The sequence below is a fragment of the Urocitellus parryii genome, unplaced genomic scaffold (assembly GCF_045843805.1).
Source record: "Urocitellus parryii isolate mUroPar1 unplaced genomic scaffold, mUroPar1.hap1 Scaffold_37, whole genome shotgun sequence".
Taxonomy (NCBI): domain Eukaryota; kingdom Metazoa; phylum Chordata; class Mammalia; order Rodentia; family Sciuridae; genus Urocitellus; species Urocitellus parryii.
This window is the reverse complement of record NW_027553327.1, coordinates 2,737,769-2,760,259: the sequence shown is the minus strand read 5'-3', so window position 1 is coordinate 2,760,259 and position 22,491 is coordinate 2,737,769.

Sequence of the window (22,491 nt, the reverse complement as noted above, 5' to 3'; positions counted from 1 at the left end):
ATCTCTGTCTTGTATTTATTTATTTTTATGTGATGCTGAGAATCAAACTCAGCACCTCACACGTGCTGGGCAAGTGCTCTACCCCTGAGCTCCAGCCCCAGCCCCAATATCCTCTAATATTTAAAGGTATTATTTAACCACCTTCCAGCTCCTAGGGATGTTATGGGGAAAATCAACATTATATTCTTTATCATTCCATTGTGTATCAATGCCTTTCCTTCTCTTTCTAGAAGCTTATAGGATATTGTTTTTTTTATCTTGGCCCATGTTCTGTTGTTATGACAAAACACCTGGAACTGGGTGATTTATAAAGAAGAGTTGTTTGGCTCATGGTTCTGGTGTTTGGGAAACCCAAGCACACCCCACCGGCATCTGGCAAGGGCCTTCTTGTTGCATCAACACATGCTGAAGCCTGGGTGTGGTGGCACACACCTGTGATCCCAGCATCTCAGGAGGCTAAGGCAGGAGGATCGCAAGTTCAAGGCCAGCCCTAGCAACTCAGCAAGGCCCTAAGCAGCTCAGAGAGACCCTGCCTCAAAATAAAAAATAAAAAGGGCTAAGGATGTGGCTGAGTGGTTAAGAGCCCCGGGTTCCATCCTCATCATGGAGGGGCATGCGCACGTGCATGCACACACATGCACACACACAATCACAGTGGAGGGAACTGCATGGTAAGACACAGCAACCTACTAGTTCTCTTGCTCTTCTTATAAAGCCACTAATGCCATCCTGGGGACCTTACCCTCATCTCCTCATCTAATTCTATTTCCCTCCAAAAGCCCTACCTTCAAACACCATTGGTATGTGAGCTTGGGAATTAACTCTCTAACTCCTGGATGTTAGGGGGACACATTCAAACCACACAGTAACTTTGATGTCTGGAATTTGAAATTTTACAGTGAAATATTCAAAATTCCTAATTTAAGAAAAAAATTTCAAATAAAAAAGTGAATTTGAAATTCCATGGAAACAGGGAGTGCCTTTCATTCTTCAACCTGGGTGCGTAAAGGGCACGCTGAGTCTGGAACTGACCGGCAGGACTTCCCGCAATGGGGGACATGCTGAGATCCACTTGTTCAAAGCGGCATTCACTGGCCACATGTAGCTCCCGAGCACTTGAAATGTGGCTAGAGTGACAGAGGAACTGACGTTTTCATTTCAGCTCATTTCCATCTACTTAGCCATAAGGGCTAACGGCTACCACACTGAAGAGTGCAGATCTAAAAATTCATGTGTAAATTCTGATGAGTTTTTTTTTTCTTAATCTTTTATTTTTCCTCTTTTTGTCTGGTTCCGTTTTGAATTCTTCATATTTAGATACCCTCAATTGACCGTCTCAAGTTTCTTATATTTTATTTTATTTTTCCCATCTCTTTTTTTTTTCTTTCCTTCATTTGGAACATTTCCTTTATTTTTCATTTTGACTTTTCTACTGACATTTTTATTTTGCTTTTTATCTTTAAGTTTCAAAAGCTCTTCTTATGATCTGGTCGGTTGCTTTTAAAGGGTCCTCTTCATAATCTACAGATGCAATAGGCTACTTTATCTTTTAGGGTTTTTTTTTTAAAAGTTTTTATGTATTCTGTCCGTTTTCTATCCCTCTAAGCTCCTTTTATTCTGTCTCCATCAAGTTAATGGTGCCCCTTCACTGTCTGGTAATCCAGGGCTATTTGCTCATTTTTAAGATTTAAGTGCTGGGAGTCTGATTGAAAGCTCTGTGCAGGGGCCCAGCTTCTCGCCTGGCGGAGAGCTCCTCTGACAGCCATCAGATGACAAGTCGACTCCTTAAATGTCAGCGTCAGAGTCTTTTCTCTAGGGCCATTGAGTTTCCCATGAGAAGAATCCCTCAGCCGTGTGCCTGCAGGAGGTCACGGGCAGGCCAGGGACCGTGTTTCCCTTCCCATGTTCCAGGGGCGAGGGCGACGCGTCCACCGGTCACCGTGAGACGTCCTCCACCCCCTCCCATCCCTGACCCTGCGCTGGACTCCTCTCCTGTACGGCGCGGGCTCCACGCTCAGCCTCCAACTTCCAGCCTCCTGGGGAGAGGATTCTGGTTTCCCAGGGGTCTGTAAACTTCATTCAGATCCTCCTCACCTGCCTACGTCTCCCACCATTCATTCACACAGACCTTTAGTTCCAGCATTTTCTATCGATTTGACCTCAGATCCCACTATCTCAGGGACGCATTCAAGGATTGGTTTAGCCAATAACATTTTTTATATTCTCAAATTCTTTGGGCACCTCTAGCTTGAAAATGTATTCTCATCTTATTGATTTGTTCACACATTTCTTCCTTTACAGGTTAACTAGGAACTCGTTTCCAAAGAATGTTCACCTACGTCTCGAGTCTCCTTTGGGTCCTTCCGACTTGGCCTAGATGGTTGTGTCTGTGCTAAATTCCTGCATGACTTTTCTCTTGTTATTCTCTAAACAATATAGTACAGCAACTATTTACCTTGTATTTACATTGTGTTTGGTATTAATTATAAGCAATCTAGAGATGATTTAAAATACACAGGAGATGTGGGGGTGGTTATATGCACCGACTATGTCATTTCATATAAGGCGCTTGAGCATCTGCAGATTTTGGTATCCTTGGGGGGTCCTGGAACCATCCAATTATGAGGGATGATTGTGTACAAATGCAAGGTATTGTTGTCTTCTTATTGCCCATGTCTTTCCTGAGGGTTAAATGACACTTGGAGACGCCGTACTGCCAAATCTCCTGTTTTGAAGATGCTGAAGGCAACCTACCACACTACAGGCCTTGTGACCCGTCAGACTGAACTGTGTCAGAAGTCCAAGGCCACCTCCCAGCCTCAGCTCAGAACAGGCAGCCTAACACAGCAGAGGCTGATACAGAGGGAAATGAGGTCCCTCGGGATGGCAACTGTGCGGAGCACTGAGCCCTAATGCCTCAGATGCCTCCGCAACACAGTGACACATTATTACTCTGGTTTACAGAGAAGTGAAATGAACTGTCCAAATATCAGCCAGCAAGTGGTAGGGAAGTTCTGAGTCCTACACTCCATTCGGCATCCACCACGGTCTAAATAATTTGTCTAAGCAGGGGCTAGGTTGATGAGTCGGGTGGTCAGTTCTCCACCAACTGTAACCAACCCGGCCATGCAAATGCACAATTTTGCACACACACATTATACAAAACCCTGATAACCCCAGGAGCAATTGCAACAAGCACGTAACAGTAGCAGTAACTAAAATCCAGTCTTCTGGGGATATGGGCTGGGCAAGTTCTTTAAATCTGATTAAAGTTAGGTTGAGGGAAACATGCTAGATAGAATCTTCATTTAAAACCTTGGAATACGGCGCTGGGGACTCAGCTCAGTGGTAGAGTACTTGCCGAGTATGCACAAGGCCCTGAATTCAATCCCCAGTATTGGAGGCAAGGGGTTGGGGCAGGGGGCTTGGAGTACAAGTTCTTTGTTTAAAGTCTGTTTCATGCCCCAGGAAAAGAACATTGTCTTTATTAGGCTTGGTCTAAGAGTAGAAGCCCCTCTGCTTGGAGACAGACCACTTCAGATGTCCCAGGGAAACATATAGAAGCAAAAGAAAACTGCGTTTCCCACAACTAGCTTCACCCCAAACATCAACAGCCTATCATGCACCCCAAACTGCTAGACACGTAGATGGTCCAGCTCATGGGTCACCAGGAGAGGCAGCCAGAGGTGGAGGGCAGAGGAAACCACTTACAGCAACATAGCTTTGCCTCCTAGTTAATGCCCGAGTGCCCAATAAGGTGCAGGACCCTGGGGTAAAAGGTCACCGGCATGTAGGCCTCAAGGTGCAGTTTTTGAGACTCTAGTGTTATGGTTGGTTAAGATTTAAACCAACCTTCCCACCCAAGACAGCTAAGAAGCTGGAAAAAAAAATTTTTTAACCTGCTGAAAGCATTTAATTTTTTTTTTTTTTTTTGTAAAACCCTGATAATTATCGGGCCAAGACTAAATGAAGCCAGAAACCTAGAGTTTGCTGTGATTTGAAGCTCTCTTGCCCTAGGGGTGTTTGCTGAACTTGGCACATTTGAGCTTCAATTTTTACAGCCTCCTGCAGCATTAGGGAAGAAGAAGATACCTAGGGACCACCCAAGATGGGAAATCTAATATGAAAGTGTGACCCAGAAGGTGCCCCCCCCCCCAGGGACTGCAAAGAAAAGCGGCTTCAGAGCAGGGGAAAGGAAACCCATCCAAGAAAAGTTGCATCTGTGAGGCAGCCCTCCTGGGTGTTCGCAGCCAAAACCCAGCGACCTCAAGCTGGGAATCTGGTTCACAGCATTCCAGATGGAGACTGGCCTGGGGGAGCAGGGTACACACAGAGGCTCTCGGAGGAAGCGCCCCCCATCCTTATATAAGGACTTAAGTACCCAAGGATTTTGGCATCTGTGGGGGTCCTGGAACCCATTCCCAGAAGATACTGAAGGACAACTGTGTTTCCAACCACCAAGGCCCTTCTGCTTTGCTCTGAATAACCAGCCCACCTGGCCGGCTCTGCAGAGACCCCAGACCTGGAGCAGAGCATCAACCACTCACAGCCCATGATCCTCTCAGAATCAGTCTCTGCAAGTTCTTTCCACCAATACTATGCACTTCCTGCAAAATGGGAGCAGTTTGGTTAATGGTGATTAACGCTATTTTCTTTTGCTTCAAGATCTTTACACTATTTTCTAAATAATCCGTCTCCACTTCAACAATAGTGTCCAAACTCAAGATCCAGCTGACAGTCCCTCCTTTTTCTCCAGTCCTACAACTTCACCATCACTTTGACCACCCATCACCATCTCACGCCACCCAACCGACTGTACACCCTACAAGGGTTTGAGCTTCAGCACGTGGCCCTGCTCCTCTCTTGATGCTGACTTTCTATCCAACCTGAGCTCCTGATCCGTCTCTGTGACACTGCCCTGCACTGGGGACCCACATCCCTCTTCCCTGTTCTGGGACTCACCCTCCATTCTTATACTAGGCAGCCACCCTTTCCCATGGTTCATGGATACAGCAGTGAACCTCAGCTCCCACCTGCCCTACAGGCAGGCACGTGACCCAGGGTTCCCCCAGTAAGCAGGCAGCATCTTCTAGCCACAGTGATTGGTCCAGGGGTGGGGGGTGGGGCCCAAGCCAGGCCAATCAGAGCTAAGTAGCTTTTCCTTTAGGGTTTCCCAGTCAGTAAAGATCTAGGTTAGGAGCAATTTTGTCACTACTTGCAAAAATGTCTTAGGGGAAAATAAAAAATAAAAAAACAGGGTTAAGAGTTAAAGAGTAGAGCATACACTTAGCAAGCATGAGGCCCTAGATTCAGCCTCCAGCATCCAAAAAGAAAAAAATAGAAATTAAAAAAAAAAAGAGTTGGAGGGAGAAAGAGAGGATTCCTGAAAACATCATTTGACCTCCAGGACCCAGTTTCCATGAGACAGTACCCGGACATCTCTCTCAAATGCAAGTGAAGGCTTTGATCTTTCTTCCCTGGGCCAGGTTGAGTGGGTTTCTGTCCCACTTGCAACCTGACTCATGTACCCAAAACCCTGGCCCAAAGCCATGTGCATCTTATTTCTATTAACATCACTCTTGCCCAGATCACCTGTCCTGTCAGCCCTGCTTCTAGGCAAATGCCGACCCGTAGCTAAGATGTCCTTCAGACCAGCACCACCCACTGGAGATTCAGGTAACATCCACAGAGGCTTGCTTCTCTAATAAGTTTGTAAGTTCAATCATCTTCCCTTTTTTATTGACTATGTTCCAGGTTTTGTGCTGGGGACCTGGGAATCGGGCAGAAGAGACAGTTAAGACCCCTACACTTACGGAGGTGCATCTGGTCAGGAGTGGGGACAATCACAAAGTAGCCACTAAGGAAGCAAGAACATTCCATAAAGTGATAGTTGTTTTAAAAGAAAGAAGACCATAATGTGGAAGAAGATCCAACACAACATGGGGTGGTCAGGAAAGAGGGCTTTGCTAGGGTCACTAACCTTTGACCCAAGACCTGAATGACAACCGGTGGCTGCCACATGGCATGTGAACCAGGAGCATTCCAAGTAGTGCAGTAAGTAGGTACAAAAGGCCCCAAGGTGGGCACAAGCTTAACAATTCCAAGAAACATAAAGGAGGCCAGTACCCTTGATGGGGGTTGAGTGGGGCTGGGGGGACTGCAGGAGAACATGATGTTATTTTAAATAAAGTTATAGGTGTGAAAACATTGCTCAGTGATTGGCGCACCAGCACAATTACATTTCTTTTCCTTCTCCATTCAGTGGTATCCAAACACTCCCAAGCTTCTAGCATTGAAAGTACGGCCAGATCTGACAGGGGCTGGAAGACCAGGAAGAAACATTGAACTTGACCTTGATCCCATAGACAAGCTGGTAGAGAGTTTCAGGCAAAGGAATGATGAGTCTGAATGATAGTTTTAAAAAATCGTTTTGGGGACTGTGTGGACAATTTGCCACAGGTAGTAAACATGAAATTTCATACTAAAAGAAGTTACTTTGGTGGAAATAGTTTCAAAATTGACTTGGATATACAGAGAGATGATAGATAACACAGTGATTATAGGAAATGAGTTGAGGGAAAGGAGTCTTTGTAGACCAAGAGAACAACTTCTAATTTCAAAATGTTGTTTTTCTCAACATAAGGAACACATTTGTTAAATAGTTTTCAGAACAAAAGAGATGAATAATAACTAAAATCACTTATTGATTTTACCATTTAGTAAAATCATTCTTAAATTTCATATGTAGAGTTACAGTAATTTTTTCATGTAAATGGAGATAGTTCATTATTATAAATATGTGATGAGCTTTATTTTATTTAATGGAGTGAACATCTTTCCATATCTAATAGTATTGCTTATAACATGATTTAATATAATTAATATTCTACAGTATAAAGACTATCATATTTCCTCAAGATTTTGCCATTGAAAGTAACATCTATGTATGGATATCTTTGTATAGGTTTAAAAGTATTTTATTAGGTTAAATTTCTAGAAGTGAAATTTCTTGGGCAAAAAGTGTAAAAATTTTGAAGTTTTTACTAGATATTGACAAATAACCTCAGGAAATATTATAATAGAGTATATATTGTTATCTTCTTATTAAGTACTTATTTCCCCAAATCATCCCCAAATCTTCATGCATAAAAAATCAAAGCCTGGAAGTGTAACTCAGTGGTAAAATCTTGTTTATTATTAGTGAGGCCGTGGATTCACTCCCCAGCACCCTAAAAAACAAATTTAAAATGCCATTTTGCCAAGTTTATGTTTAAAATGCTGTAATTTTACATTTATATTTAGTAGTAGATATTGAATATTAAATATTTTCAAATGTTTAATTTGGGGGGATGATATTGCCATTTATATATCTTCAATGCTATGTTGATGTTTACTTTTTAAATATTAATTTAAAAGATTTTGCCCTTTTTTAGTATTTGAGAATTCTTTATTTGAGTTTCAATTAGTTTTCTATTATAGAAACTCATGTACAAGGATGCTTCATTTCCCAAAGTTCTTTGCACTGTGGCATTGCATGTGTTCTAATTTAGCCTATCTGCGTCCATCTGGGATTGAGTTTGGAGCTAGTGATTCAGAGAAATAGGGAAAGATGGAAATTTATTTGGGTAACATGGCAGCTCAAGCAGTGCCAGCAGTGGTACTCAATGTCCAGTGCTCAGCTGTGTGGGAAATGTTGTCTTCAGAAGGTGGGATCTACAGTATGACTTTGGTTGTAACTCTGGTGCCTTGTTTCCCCGAATTCATTTTTTAAAAATTTTAAAATGTTTGATTTGTTCTAATTAGTTATACATGACAGTGTAAAGCATTCTGACACTTTGTACTCAAATGTAGCACAACTTCTCATTTCTCTGACATATACATGGTACAGAATCACACTGGTAGTGTAGTCACACATGTATATAGGGTAATAAGGTCCTTCTCATTCCACCATCCTTCCAACCTCCATAACCCCTCTTCTCCCTCCCTCACTCTCCAAATTCATTTTTAAATATCATTATTTTGAAGTCAGATTTATTAAGGTGTTCACATACAATAAAATTCAAGTGTCTTGTTTGATGAGTACTGACTTGTGTGCAATTTTCTAATTATCATTACAATGCAGATATAGATCATTCACTTATATATTGGCTATTTGACATGAGCCAAGAATGAAATATTTCATTTATTTTCTATCATTTAAATCACATCACAACTCTTAGTTGGTTCTATTATTCACATCTCACCAATAAGGAAACATATATTAAATAACATGACTCAAATAATAATCTGTTTTGGTGGCTATGCCAGGATATGAGCCCACATGGCCAATTCTCCTGTTCTGCACCACTTCAACAGAACAGATTAATGGATTGCTCACTTAGTGAAATGCTCATTACCTAGATGTCCATTTGGAAGCATAATTTCTCCATTTTATTCCTATTTTAAATTCCCAATATCCAAAAACATAACATAAAATAAGATAAAATTCAACTATAAACAACTTAATATTGGCATTTCTAGTGAATTCTCTAGAAATGATAATTTGGCATACAATTTTTTTGTGTGCTGTTCATATCAGAAGTCAATGGATAAGTCAATATGTATTTATTAAATTTATCTTTGTATACAGTAAATAATTTAGTCACAAGGAAATATGGAGGAAAATATGTGACCTTAGTGGTCATTTTGTTGATGAAAAAAAAAAAACCCAAGTGCAGAAATTGGCAAGTTAGGTTAGAATAAAAGATTTTGGATGATCTAAGTTGAAACTGTGTGAGAGTAAAAAGGAGTTGTTATTTGGAAGGACTCTTCAGGACTTATCAAGTAAAGTTCAGTGAGGAAACCCTTTCTTTAAAGATCTCAATTTAATTTTATTTTTCTCTTTCCCCATTTTTTATTGGTCCATTATAGCAGTATGTAATGATGGGAATTTTTGTTACATATTCATACATGCAGACAATACAAGAATATAATCTGGACAATATCACTCCCTAGCACTGGAAGTATGGGTTTGAGAGTGTATTGAAGAAGGCAGAGATTTAGAAGAGATAAGAGAGGAAAAAGAAATGAGTCTTATGAAGAGGTCAAGGGAGTAAGAATGAACTAGGCATCTATGGAAGACCAACAGTAAATGGAGTGGAAAAGTTGAGTTGGGAGAGTTGGAAAATTGAAGTTGTATAAACATGTGTTGTAGAGGAACTTTGTACATCAATAAGAGATGTTTGGGTTTGATTTAGTAGATGAATTCAGTAGGTATTGAGCCCAAGTGCACACTCTGGAACCAGAATGGTAAATTAGATCCAATGATCTATATTCTCAAAAAAGTAAATTATGAAGATATTGAACCATGGACATCCTTCAAACACAGATGATCCCCAGACTTTTAATTAAGAATCTGTTCTTTTCTTCCTTCGCAACCCCTTCCTTGTTAATCATTGTCACTTTTAAGTACAACTTCTTATTGTGGAAGAAAGTGAGACCCAGAGATATGAAGTGACCTCTGCAAGGTCTTCAGCTATTTAGTGGTGAAGTCAAGATTAGATGCACATCCCCTCTTGGCAGGCCTAAAACACATTTCTTCAAATCTCAGGTTTCTCATATCTGAGCTTAGAGTTTATAGGAGAGAATGACATAGACCTTGTACTCTCTGGGCTCAAGTCCTGCTCTGTAATTCTCTAGCTTCTAATCTTAGGCATTCGTGCCAATCTCTCAGTTCCTCATTTTCTCTATCTGATCAAAAGGGTGGTAATGATAACGGTATCTACCTCATGGGTTGTCAGGAACATTAAATTAGATAATATATGCAGAATACTTAAGTATTATTTGACATATTCCTGGTGCAGCCATGTGCAATGAAAGATTAAGTGCTATGTGTTAAAAATTGAAAAATGATAATTTTCTCCTTACCTTATTGATAAATTACATAATACAATTTTCTTTTTTAAGATTTTCATTGATAACATTATTTAAAATTCCTTTTGTCATTACTGTGCTATGGTCAGTTGTGGCCAACCTCTTCACATCTTAAAAAAAACAAACAAACAAACAAAAAACACCCCAGGAACACCTGTGTACACTATCAAGCTGTTTTAAGTTGAAATGGAATATGAAGTTGAGTGAGTGTCACCCAGGAGGAACTCAGTACATGTTATCTTGTATTTTTCCCATTTTTGTGTCTGTCAGTGATTGACAGAGACAAAATAAAAGAAATTGCATGTAATGTATGAGAAACCTTAGACATAGTTGCGATTTGAATGTTTTCTGGGTATGTTTTCTGAATATACTTGTATACGTGTCTCACTTTGATTTTTTAATCATATGCCATTTAATAAGTTCCTTGAAATTCCCATGTTTGTTGTTGAACAAGCATCAGACTATCTGTTATGTAGGCTTTTCTAAACACATGGCTCTGTACTTGATTATCCGCCCCATCCCCTTAAGTAGGAACAAAAGTAAAATGTTCAACAAATGATTTGTTAGAAAATACATTATTTCGAGTATATTAACTAAAAATAGCATTGTATTTGGCAGGGAAATTTGGTCACAAACATATTTTAGTTGCTAAATATTATTTGTTTTTTGCAGTGGGAAGGGGCAGGGTACTGGGGATTGAACTCAGGGGCACTTGACCACTAAACCACATCCCCAGCCCTATTTTGTATTTTTTTTAATTTTTTAAAATTTTTTTAATATTTATTTTTTAGTTGTAGTTGGGCATAATATCTTTATTTATTTATTTTTATGTGGTGCTGAGGACTGAACCCAGGGCCTCACACTTTCTAGGTGAGTGCTCTATCACTGAGCCACAACCCCAGCCCCGCTATTTTGTATTTTATTTAGAGACAAGGTCTCACTGAGTTGCTTAGCACCTCACTTTTGCTGAGTCTGGCTTTGAACTCATGATCCTCAGCCTCCTGAGCCTCTGGGATTACAGGAGTGCAGCACTGCACCCGGTGAACATGAGTTTTTATAGAACAAATGCTAAGTGTTTTCCTTTTTTCTTCTTTCCTCCTCAACCTCTACTCATTTTGATTCCAGGAAACAAACAGAATCAGCCGAGCACTGGCCCCATGCTAGGCAGGGGTGAGGCCAGGGGTGGGGCAGCTGGGCCCCCGGATGGGAAGAGCAGCAGCACACAGGTTAGGTGAGAGCGAGGGTCATGCTGGGACACGTTCTTTCCACTGGGTAGCTATGAGTGAGCTCAATATTGGGACGAGGCTGTCTGAGGAAAAGTCTGCCATGTCCACCATGGGCTCCTGGTGGGAGAAAGTGACAGGGCACCTGGAGCCACAGAGTCCTCACTTTCTGAGGGCCAGGTTTATGTTTCCAGGAGACGAGGTGGCGATGGGGCTCCATCTCCCCGTGCCAGTTCCCTTCCTATGGGCTCACACGGGGAAGGGACAGGTGGCAAGGGACCGTGTCCTCCTGCCCCATTAACCGACAGGCATCTCTCCTGGATAAGAAAACATGGATTTCTTTATCTGAAGTACATGCTCTGACCCCTGCCTGCTCAAGCCAGCACCACTGCTTCTCCTGGGCACCTGCAGGAAAGCTTTCTTCAGCTGATTCTCCTTCTCTAAGGCTCTCAGGGGTCTCCAAGTGTCCTCCTGATCACAGAGGTCAGCAGCTCCCAGCCCTATTCTCCCTAATTAACTGGGAAAGAGAAGATCAGGTCATCACGGATCAGATGGTCAGGAGCACACAGGTATCCCACTTCTCGGATCCGGGTCTTGCTCCTGAGACAGAGGTTACTGCATTTTAAGGATGCATTTTCATTTTAAACTTTAACACAAAATTTTCCTTTGTGTAATGGCTCGGATGGGAGGTGTCTCCCAAAAGTTGCTGACATGTAGTGGGTGCCCCCGACACAGCAGCGCTCAGGAACCTCCACAGGTGCAGGCTGTTGTTGCTCCCAAGTGTGACGATCTGTGATCCTCCTTCTCTTGCCAGAGAATTCTCTGACCCTAACAGAGGCAGCACCAGCCCCTGCTGTGGGGAAGAGAATGCAGATGGGAACAGGGTACAGCCATCAGGGTGACCCCTTGAAGGCCCTTCAGCATATGAAATCAGTAGCCAATTAGAAAACTAAGCTTCAGGTGGCTTCTGATGGGGCTGGACACAGATGATAGGTACTCTGTTTCCTGCGTGTTATGGCTTGGGTGTGAGGGGTCCCCCAAAGGCTCCCAGGCGAGGCAGTGTGAGAGGGTTCAGAGGGAAATGACGGGGTTGTGAGAGCCTTAACCCAATCAGTGAGTTAATGCCCTGGTGGGATTCACCGAGTGGGAACTAGAGGCAGGTGGGGGTGTCTAGAGGAGGTGGGAATTGGAGGGCGTGGCTTTGGTATATATTTGTATCTGGAGAGTGGAGACCTTGCTCTCTCTGCTTCCTGGTCATCATGGGAGCCGCCTTCCTCCGCCCTACTCTTGTGCCTTGGTGGTCAGCCTCGCCTGGAGCCCCGAATGTAATGGAACCTGGTGTCTATGGACTGAGACCTCTATAAAGGTGAGCCTCCAAGTCAACTTTTCCTCCTCTACAATTGTTCTGGTCAGGGTCTTTTAGTCACAGCAGGAAAAAAAAACTGACTAAAACACTTTGTGACCCGAAGCTCCAGACCACTGCCACCAGAACTCTGTCTACCCAGAGGTCATGGAGGGCAAAGAGCACCAGGCCTGATACCACGAGAGGGGTTCCAGACAGGGGAAGGGGGCTCACAGCAGAACCTGGGCGTCTTCCCAGGGCTCTGTGGATGGCGCCCCTGGTGCTGGGCATCAGCTGCCTCAGCAGGCGGCCCTGGGGCTGTGCTGTGGAGAGCCAGGGCTGTGAGGTGGATGTTGTTCCTCCAAGGGTTCCTGTGTTGAAAACTCAGACCCCAGGTGACAGTGTTGAGAGGGGCCTGGTGGGAGGTCCAGGGTCAAAAGTGATTAAGGGATCTCCCATGGAATTCTGATTACTTTGTTTTTTCCCCCATTGATTCTTTTTAATTATACATGACAATAGAATCCATTTTGACATGATTACAAAAGCATGGGATATATCTTGTTCTAATTCCAACCCCAGTACCTCTTCTTTTCCTTCCCTCTCTCCACCCCTGGCTCCCTTCCCTATATTGATCTTTCTGCCATTTACCCATAGTTTGTTTTTAATTAATTTCTTATGGATGTACTCACTGTCTGATTAGTACTTGTGAGAGGACTGTTATAAAAGCTGAGCATGACCCCCATCCTACCTCTGTCTGGCTCGTTTTGAGATGTGATCCTCCCCTGCTCCCACCCGACATATGCTCCCATGGCCTGCCAAGGGGGCTTCACCAGAGCCTGCTTTGTGCTGCTTGGACTTTCAACTCTAAAACTGTGGACTTAGTAAACCTCTCTTCTTTATAAAATTAGCCTTCCTCAGGTATTTCATTCTGGCAATGAAAAGCTGACTAATACAACCAAGTTCTAGAGGTGAAACTTATTTGCCTGGCCCAGAGTGTACCTGGGATGCATGGAGTTTTGATGAAGCATACAAGCTCTACACTTCTTCACCCCAAAGTCAGAGAGAAAGAGGGCCAACCAATCTCCAGACCTAAGCAAACCATTTCTCCTAAGGAGCCTCATCTACAGCAATAGGAAATGCCCATGGGTGACCTGCTCAAGTGATTCTATGTCATTTAGCACTGGTATGTAAGTTGTCCACAAAATGACCCCAACTATGATAGGCTACTTTGGAAGTCTGAAACTCATCAACACTTGACAAGCACACTTTGAATGTATCCAAGGAGAGAATGGCAGGTTCCTTGAGTTATGAAAACTTAAGTGAGTCTCGTCCTCAGGGATTTCTTAGAGTGGCCATTGTGTGAGCTCACCCAAGGTCTTGTTCTCTCTCCTCCCTGCCTCAGGTGCATAACCCTCCTCACCCTAGAATGTTCAGGTGGGAGGAGGCCTTGTTTAATTCCCTCATATCCCATGCACACCCAGACTGGGCAGAGGCCAGGCTCAAGTTCACACAGGACTCAGAGGCGGAGAAGAGATGGGAGCCTAATCCTGCTCTGCCCAGACACACACTTCTGACCTGCCAATTCCCATCTTTCCTTTTCTGTCTCCCTTTACTGCCACCTCTACCTCCTGACCTCCACTGAAGTGGTCTTTCCTCTCCCTTCCAAAAAGCATGAGAAAGGAAGGACATAAAGAAGCAGACAAAGAAAAAGATGGGGAGAGGAATCAAATTAACATTTTATATGATAAAATGTGCCATTCCACATCAGAGCAAATCCCTAAAAGATGGAAAATGTATTGCCTTTCTTTTCTGCATGAAATGATTGAGGGCACTGTGGAAGGAAGAGTGAAGATGTTCCAGACCCTCCGTCAGTGTTTGTCTCCTGCATCACATGTGTGTGCAGATATGTACTCATGAAGCACGAGGCTGGGGGAAGTCAATTGACCTAAGTCTTCCCCAGAGAGAGACCTTCAGAGTATCACTCATGGAAGCAAAGGCCTTATAACTGTTGCAGAAAGGTATAAGCCCAGCCTCCAGGGTCACATAGTAAAACTCCATTATAAACAGATTTTAGGAAGACAAAGCCCAGAGAAGTGAAGACACTTGCCTAAAGCCATCAGAGGAAGTTAGTTCCAAATCCTAGGATAGAAATATGCTCTCCACCTACTGTCCAATGGAGTGATTAGTACAGTTTAGGAATGATTTTGCCCGTGTTTTCCACTGGTGGGCACCAAAATCTTTAAAATAAAATGAAAACAGAATGGAAAAGACAGAGTAGAATAGAATAGAATAGAATGGGGTAGATGAAATTAGAAGGCAGGATAAGTGTTATTTCCCAAAGCATGTGTTTCACATGTATGCCCATGTGGGCAGATGGACACACGTGTATATTCACTCATATGTACACGGGTGTGTGCCCTCTGCGTCAAAGGATCTGCATCACAAAACGTTTGAAGGCTACTACTTTAGCCTGCAGGTAAAGTATATAGCCCTGGTTCAAATCCTGGTTCTCAGTGAACTTTTGGACAATTGCTTTTACCTTTCTGAAATTTGGCTTTCTATAAATTGAGGATAGTGATAGAGTCTATCTCACAAGATGCAGGAAGTGAACAGACACAATTCATGTAAGGTGTGAATCCAGTTCAGGACACCATGACATTGTGACACTGTAAATGCCAACTATTAAATACACACAGGCTGGTGTAGACGTGCACGTGAGCATAGACATAGGATGTCCAGGTAGGTGTGAACATAGGGGTAGGTGTAGGGAATGTATCTACACATGTATATAAAGGATCGCAACTCCAAGGGAAACAAAAGACCCCAGCAGTCGGCCCTCATAAAGACGCCAGCTATGTGGGAGGAATCAGTGATACTAAAGGAGACACCTGTACATGAGTAGGGTCCGCATCTGAAACCCATCATTCCACCATCCATGTTCAAGTGCTGCCTGGTGCCTGCTTATATAAGTGTGTTTAAAGGGTGGTTCCCTCCACAGGAGAATGGGCAGTTTGGGGTCACCTGATCAAGAAGGGGAGAAGGGGTGATCCTGAAGATGAATCTCGCCTCCTTACTTACTCTGCAGGGCTTAGGGGTCACTGTCTTCCTCCATCAGCTGCTTCCTCCTGGTACAGCTGGAGAAAGGAGGGACTAGGGAATTTGCTGCCTCGGGAGACATGCAAGGGGGAGAGCTTAAGGGCAAGGATGCTGCTGCTGTCATTGCTCCGTGGTATTTATCTATTTTCTGTTTGACAGTAAACTCTCGGCCCCCTGAGGAAGGATGGAGTTGGGGGAAGGATGCGGAGCTTGGAATCTTTTGCATCCAGGGACGTGAGTGGGATTTTATATTTAGCAGATGACTCACCTCCAAGCTCATTAGTCACTGCCTCCCAGCTCCATTCTGGCAGGCGGGATGCTGGGAGCTCAGTGGGGTGAGATCAGACAGGATGTTGGGAGAAAGAGTGAGAGAGCTCCGGGGGGAAGAGACTGGGAGACCCAAAGGAGAGGAAGGGAGATTAGGACCCCAGAGCTGAAAGCAGAGAAAGTCAGACTCAGCAGAGAAGTTCCAGGGCAGCAGGGGACACGGGCTCAGCATGGCCTCATGCACCCCGCCCCAGGGGAGGGAGAGAAGAGGAGGGCAAGGCCCAGGGCACCTGGATTGTCTCCAGCCCTCCAAGTGGTCATCTCTCGCTCTACAGGATGTTCATGTGCTCAGGCCTCCTCTATGGGCTGCCCACGGCAGTAACTGTCTAGTGGACAGTCTAGCACAGTCTAGTGGCCAGAGCAGAGTGTACCTAGGCTGCATGTGGGTCAGAGGCTTGAACAGGGCAGATAAAGACAGCATTGTGAAGGATGCTCTGTGTCATGAGAGGGAAAGGAGCCTGTGGGGTTTAGGGCCAAGGATCTCAGCATGGACTCGGGCCACCTATGTCAGAAGACCTGGAGAATTCCAGCACCTTGAAGTGCCAGCCCCCATCAAGGCCCTGTTCCACCTGACTTCCTCTGGGCGGGTCCAGAGATGCTGCCCTCACGGAGTGCAGGTGCTTCTCAGGCATATTCAGGAGCAAACCCCGGGTCTCCTGCTGCATTGCAGCCTCCAGAGGCTCAACTTCTAGTGGACGTGGGATGGGAGCAAGTTGATGGGCTTCTCTGAGCCTCAGTTTACCATGAGAAATGTGAGGTGCCCACTTGAAAAGGATTGTTTTGATTTTTTCAATAAAGGAAAGGAATATAAAGTTAGCTTATTGTGTTTTTTTTTTTCTCCAGAAGAAATCTACATACTTCTTCATAGAACAGGGTCAGGCCAGGGGAGAGAAAAAACAAACCCGACCAGATCCCCAGCTCCAGCAATGGCAGATGTTGTCCTGAAGCAGACTCCCTTTCTCACTACGACCCTCACGGTAGGTATCTCACTGCCAAGGACAGGAGACAGAGGCTGAGACGTATCCATGGCTGGGCAGCCATCACTAACTGTCAGGACTCGAATTCAGGCCCAGAGCCCATGTGACAGCCCTTCCAACCATCACTTCCCTCTGTACTAGGATCCTCCAGGTCACTTAACAGACCTACCAGGCCCTTGCAAATATACTCAGGTATCAGCTTTGCCCTCAGGCCAGACCCCTCTTCGTTCTCCCTTCTATCCATCATGCCCCTAATTTTGAAAAGGCTCCTTTAGGTTCTCCCTGGACTTTTGGCCCACTTCCTTTAATTCCTGGAGCTGTGTAAAGCTTTATAAAGTATCATCCTGACATTCGTGGCTTTCCTGGACTCTGGGCTCCTGAGAGCCAGGGTTGTGACTTTTCACTTTTCTGCATTTGTCATAACTTAAAGATCTGTACCTAGAGAAATAGCCCTCATTGACAGGTAGACCCGCCATGCAACGAGCGTTCTGGAAGGGCCCCAGCTAGAGCTACACATCCCACCTCAAGTCTTTGGTGCCTTCTGCTGTCCGTAGAGGTGACTGGTGCTCCTCGTCTGCCAGGGGCGGCTGCTGGCAGGAAACAAGGGCTCACCCCTCAACACAAAGCGACAACATCCTTACTTACCCCAAACCTAGCAATGCAAGGAAACATGAGTAACCCAGTTACCAGACAGGTGCTGGCCGTCCAAGTGGCTGAGGCGCGACTGTGGCCTGGCGTGCGGCCGTCCTCCTACCTGCAAACGATAACCTTGCCCCTCGTGTTTTTAATGGTGTCCGCACCCATTGTGTCCTCACAATGGTACCCCAAGAAGCGGAGCAATCTGCCCCCCTTGGTAGGGAAGGTGCACAGACAGGGAGGGTGGCTGACCCAAGGTCACACAGCAAGTTGGTAGTTCAACAGGATTCAAACTTGGGCCCTGGACCCGTCCTCAATTCCACCACTGGGAGTAAAGATGACCCACAGCTCTTAGGCCCCCGCTTGGAACGGGAAGGCACCGTGCGGGCAGAGGGGAAGCTGGGCTGGTCTCCTTCCCCGGGGCCTGCCTGTCTGGCTCACGTTTCAAACATCCAGGCGATGGGTGCCTGTCCTGGCACTGTGCCCTGGCAGCCTCCCACACCTCTCTGTGCCTGATGCTGGGTGGTCTGAGGACAGCCAGAGGCAGGGGGTACAAAAAGCCACCTCATCCCCCAGCCTACACGGAGGTGGGGTGGGTCCACTGAGGGTTTTTTCTTTTTAATAATGTTATTATATTTTTATGCCTTTATTTTATTTATTTTTAGGTGGTGCTGAGGCTGGAACCCGGGGAGCGCTCCCCCAGGGAGCCCCAGCCCAGCCCCTCCACTGAGTTTTAAGATCAGTGCTGACTCCCTGCCACGGGGGAGAGACCTGGTGGGGAGCGGAGCTTGGGGGAGTCGGGCAGCAGAGCAGGAAGCAGCCCACAGGGTCTGCCAAGGAGCCCCATCAGGACCCAGGGGCCAGGGGAACCTTGGCCACGGTGGAGGGGAAGGACACTAGACTTCAGTGTCCACAGAGCAGGAGATCGGGGCAAATGCTGTGGCAGTCCTGAATAGCCCCCACCTCAGGAATGACGGCCCAGGGACCCCTGTTTGGGGGAAAGCTAAATGACAGGGGCCAAGGAAGCCTGGCATCAGCCCCACCCCAATCATAGGTGGTGTGTCAAGGATCCACCCTGGGGCCTCCACTCAGCCTGCTGCAGCCTGCTCTCTGCCCCTGCACCCCTCTACCTGTTTCCCCCCCTCTTCCCGGCTCCCTCACACACTTGCTAGGCCAGCTCCATCCTGGGCTTTCAGAGTTCCATGTCATTCTGCTCCTATGTCACCCAGGTCCCCGAACTGGGATGAATTTTCCAATTCACATGCCACCTGCTCAGTGATGCCTTCTCTCATCTCTCCAGCCAGAAGTCAGCCCTCTCCTGGTGTGATACTGCCACCTCTCCTAAGGACATGCCACATAGCCTGAGGACCAGGTAGACATTGAAGGACTGGTGGACACTCTCTTAACATGGTATTTCAGTTTTTTCTTTCCCTGCACAAGGTTTGGTATATAATAAGTGTTTAATAAATCTCTGTTGAATGACACACAAAATATTATCTACATATCACTGTCCTCCTCTCCTCATATCATGATAAACATTAATCCTTCTTCCAGACTTTCAAACAGGTCAGACTTTAGGTAGAACTTCCCAACCTGAGCTCAAGGTTGTAAAAGTAAGGAAACTAACCTATATCCAAGCAAAACATTCTCACTTGGGTTATCTCAACCAATTTCCAATTTATCCCTAGAAGATAAGACTTATCATCTCCTGTCATTGATGAGCCAAGTTGTAACCCAGGGAAAATGGTGCAAGTTGACCAAAGTCCCTGTGGGGAAGTGGAGGAGCTGGAACTCGAACCTAGACCTGTTTGATGCCAGAATCTGGAATCTTCCTGATGGGCTGGGAGGCTTCTCAGATGTGAGGTTCTGGAAAGTGTCACCAAGGCAAGGTGGGGACCTCTCCCTCTTCCTCTTTATGATGGTTTTTAAGGAGGAAAAAAGACTTCCTTCCATGTAACTTAGGTCAGAGTGGGCTTGAAGGCACAATGGGTGACATGATCTCACAGACTTACCCTCTTTTATGACTCATATTTTAAGACTTTGAATCAAGTGCTGGTCCCCGGGTAATGCACCCTAACAGTGAAACTGACCAAGCAGAGCATTCCTGTGGGATTCTTAAATCAGAGGTAGGTGGAGTCCAAGACCGTGTCTGGGTGCTTTGGCAGGTAGAAAAAAGCCACAGTTCTCTACAGAGGTAGGTGGTGGTACACAGGAGGAAGATTCTAGTTGGTGCATAAGGAAGAAAATTCTAGAAGTGACTGACAGGGAAAGGGAGTTTGTAAGGAGTCTCTTGGAGCTGAGCAGAGCAGGGAGTGGTCCTGGGTAGTCACTGGGGGCTCTTCAGCTGTTCCCAATGTGCCCCTCAGTCTTGGCAGCAGCATCACAAGAGAAATAGAAGAGCTGCATCCCTGAGACTGGCATCCATCATCACTGGCACGTGCTCTCCTGGGGCCTGACCTGATACCTTGTGCCTACTGCAGAGGGCACAGAACCTGACTGGTAGGCGACAGAATCAGAGGGACTTGTCCATTGGAAAAGGGCCAAAGAGAAGCAGGTGGCCTCTTCCTGGTGATGGAGAGGAAATCTCCAGGCCCTGGAGAGGTGACCAGAGGCCTTGGCTCTGGGCGGAGCCAACTCCCTCCAGACAAGGACCATGTTGGATAAGCCTGGACCAAAAGGATTTCCCTGAGGGCTTCAGAGACCCCCATGAAACTTCCTCCCCTGGGTCCCCCTTTTCTCTGGTGCCTCTGCCCATCCCTGCCAGCACCTGGCCCCTCCTCTGAAGACTTGCTGGGAAGACCAGACCTCTGAACGTGGAGCCTCCAAGTGCCCCTGGTCTCTGACAGCCTCCAACCTGGCCTGGCCACAATCACCAACCCTTATGCCACATCGGGATCAGCAGTGTCGGAGTGTCCCAGTCTAGCCCTGCGAATGCTCACAGTGCAGCCACACACCACTTCCCAATGGAGCCTCAGAATGCCCCCAGCTTTCCGGACACTCAGGTCCAGGTGGATTCAGAGCCTCGGAATCACCACCACCCTCAAAGCCCGCTGCCAAGGGTCTGCACGCCAAGCAGGGTGAAAGGACTTCCGGATGCCCCAAATCAGACCGCACCAACGGTCCCCAAGCCGAACCGGCCACCGCGAGTCCTCCCCACCCAGCCCGGGCCAGCTGCCCCCAGAACCAAGCCGCGCGACCGGCCTCAGGCCATGAAGCCAGCGAGGGGCGTGGGGACCGGGGCGAGCCGAGAGCCCTGCCCGGGCGCCCCTCAGCTTCACGCTCCCGAGGGCCAAGCGGGGGTTGCACTGCAGCGGGCGCCCAGCCCCCGCGAGTCGGGCGGGCCCGGGTGCCATCCCCGGAGGCCGGCGGAGACCGTCGAGGCTGGACCGCAACAGTGTGCAGGCTGGAACCGCACTCACCATAGCGCGCGTGCTCGGCTCCGGCCGGGCTCGGGCTCCCGGCTCGCGGCTTCCGGCTGGCGGCTCCGGCTGGCGGCTCCGGCTCCGACTCCGGCTCTGGCTCCCAGCGCGCTGCACAGCTCGGACGGCGAAGCTGGCTGGCCCAGGCCGCGCGCCTGGCTCCCCGCGGGCGAGCGCGCGGCTCCAGCGCCCACGCCCGGGAAGGCGGGGCCCGCCACGGGCCAATGGCGGGGCGCGGGAGCCCGGGCCCGGGCGGCGCAGCCAATCACACCCGGAGGCCGGACTGCCCCTCCCGTCCCCCCCCCCCCCCCCCGCGAGCCCCTTAACCCTTGGCGCGCCGGGAGCTCGCGGCCAGGGCTGCCTGGGGACCTCGGAGGGGCGGGCGCGGGCTCCAGCCTCAGGCTTCGGGGTGCAGAGTCCAGACCCGCCGAGACTGGCTTTGACGGCAGGAGGAGTCGGGGAGAGGCTGTGTGGTGTCCGGTGCGGGGCGCGGGAGTCTTGGCGACCTTTGTCTCCTGCCTGGCGCCTGCACTGGAGTATGACCCGGGGCTCTGCAGCTGCGTGTGTGTGTGTGTGTGTGTGTGTGTGTGTGTGTGTGAGAGAGAGAGAGAGAGAGAGAGAGAGAGAGAGAGAGAGAGAAAAGGGGGAAGGGATGGATTCTGCATGCCTGTGTGTTTATGTGTGAAGGAAAGACAGACGGTTATATTTGGGGATTTTTACTGCACGTGTGTGTGTGTGTGTGTGTGTGTGTGTGTGTGTGTGAGAGAGAGAGAGAGAGAGAGAGAGAGAGAGAGAGAGAGAGAGAGGGATAAGTGGGTGTGGGAGGGAAGCAGAGAGGAGCGCGGGCTCTCCAGGCGTGTGCATTGGTAGATTCAGCAGAGAAACTGTCTCTACATGTATATTGTGGAGGTGCGGGTGAAGCAGGAAAAATAAAACAGAAAACATGCCTCTCTGTATGTTTTTATGATGTGTAATTTGTACATTTGCATTATGTTGTGTATGCATGAGGGTGTGGTGGAAAGAGACTTTGTGTCTCTTTTATAATCAAGAAGAGAGCAAATCCCTGTGTTTTTTTTTTTTTTTTTGGTGTCTCTTGTGCATATGTGTATGTGCCCACAGGAGAGGGGTGTGGTTAGGACTTGCTGCAACTTTGTGTGTGGCCCAATTTGTGAGACAGAGGGAGAAAAACACTGTGTGTGCCATGAAAGCGTTGAGCATTTATTGTGTCTGTTTCACCATCCTCTATGTTTGGGTTAAGGAACTAATGTGGAGCTGGCATGATGAGTACCTGTTAAGGAAAGCAAAGGCAGCCTGGAGGAATTGGGACTTGGGTTTTGAAGCATGACTAAGAGTTTGTGAGCTCCCAAGGAAAGACCTGGGAAGTCTTGCCTACTCCCCGCAGGGGACGAAGGGTTGAACTGGCTGGGGATGACAGTGGACTGAGGAGAAACGAGAACCTACCACTGGGAGGGAACAGTAGAAGCAGTTGGCTGGACCCTTGTCCAGGAACTAGCTCAGAGTGACCCTGGGAATACCAGGGAGAGAAGAGTTAGGTGCAG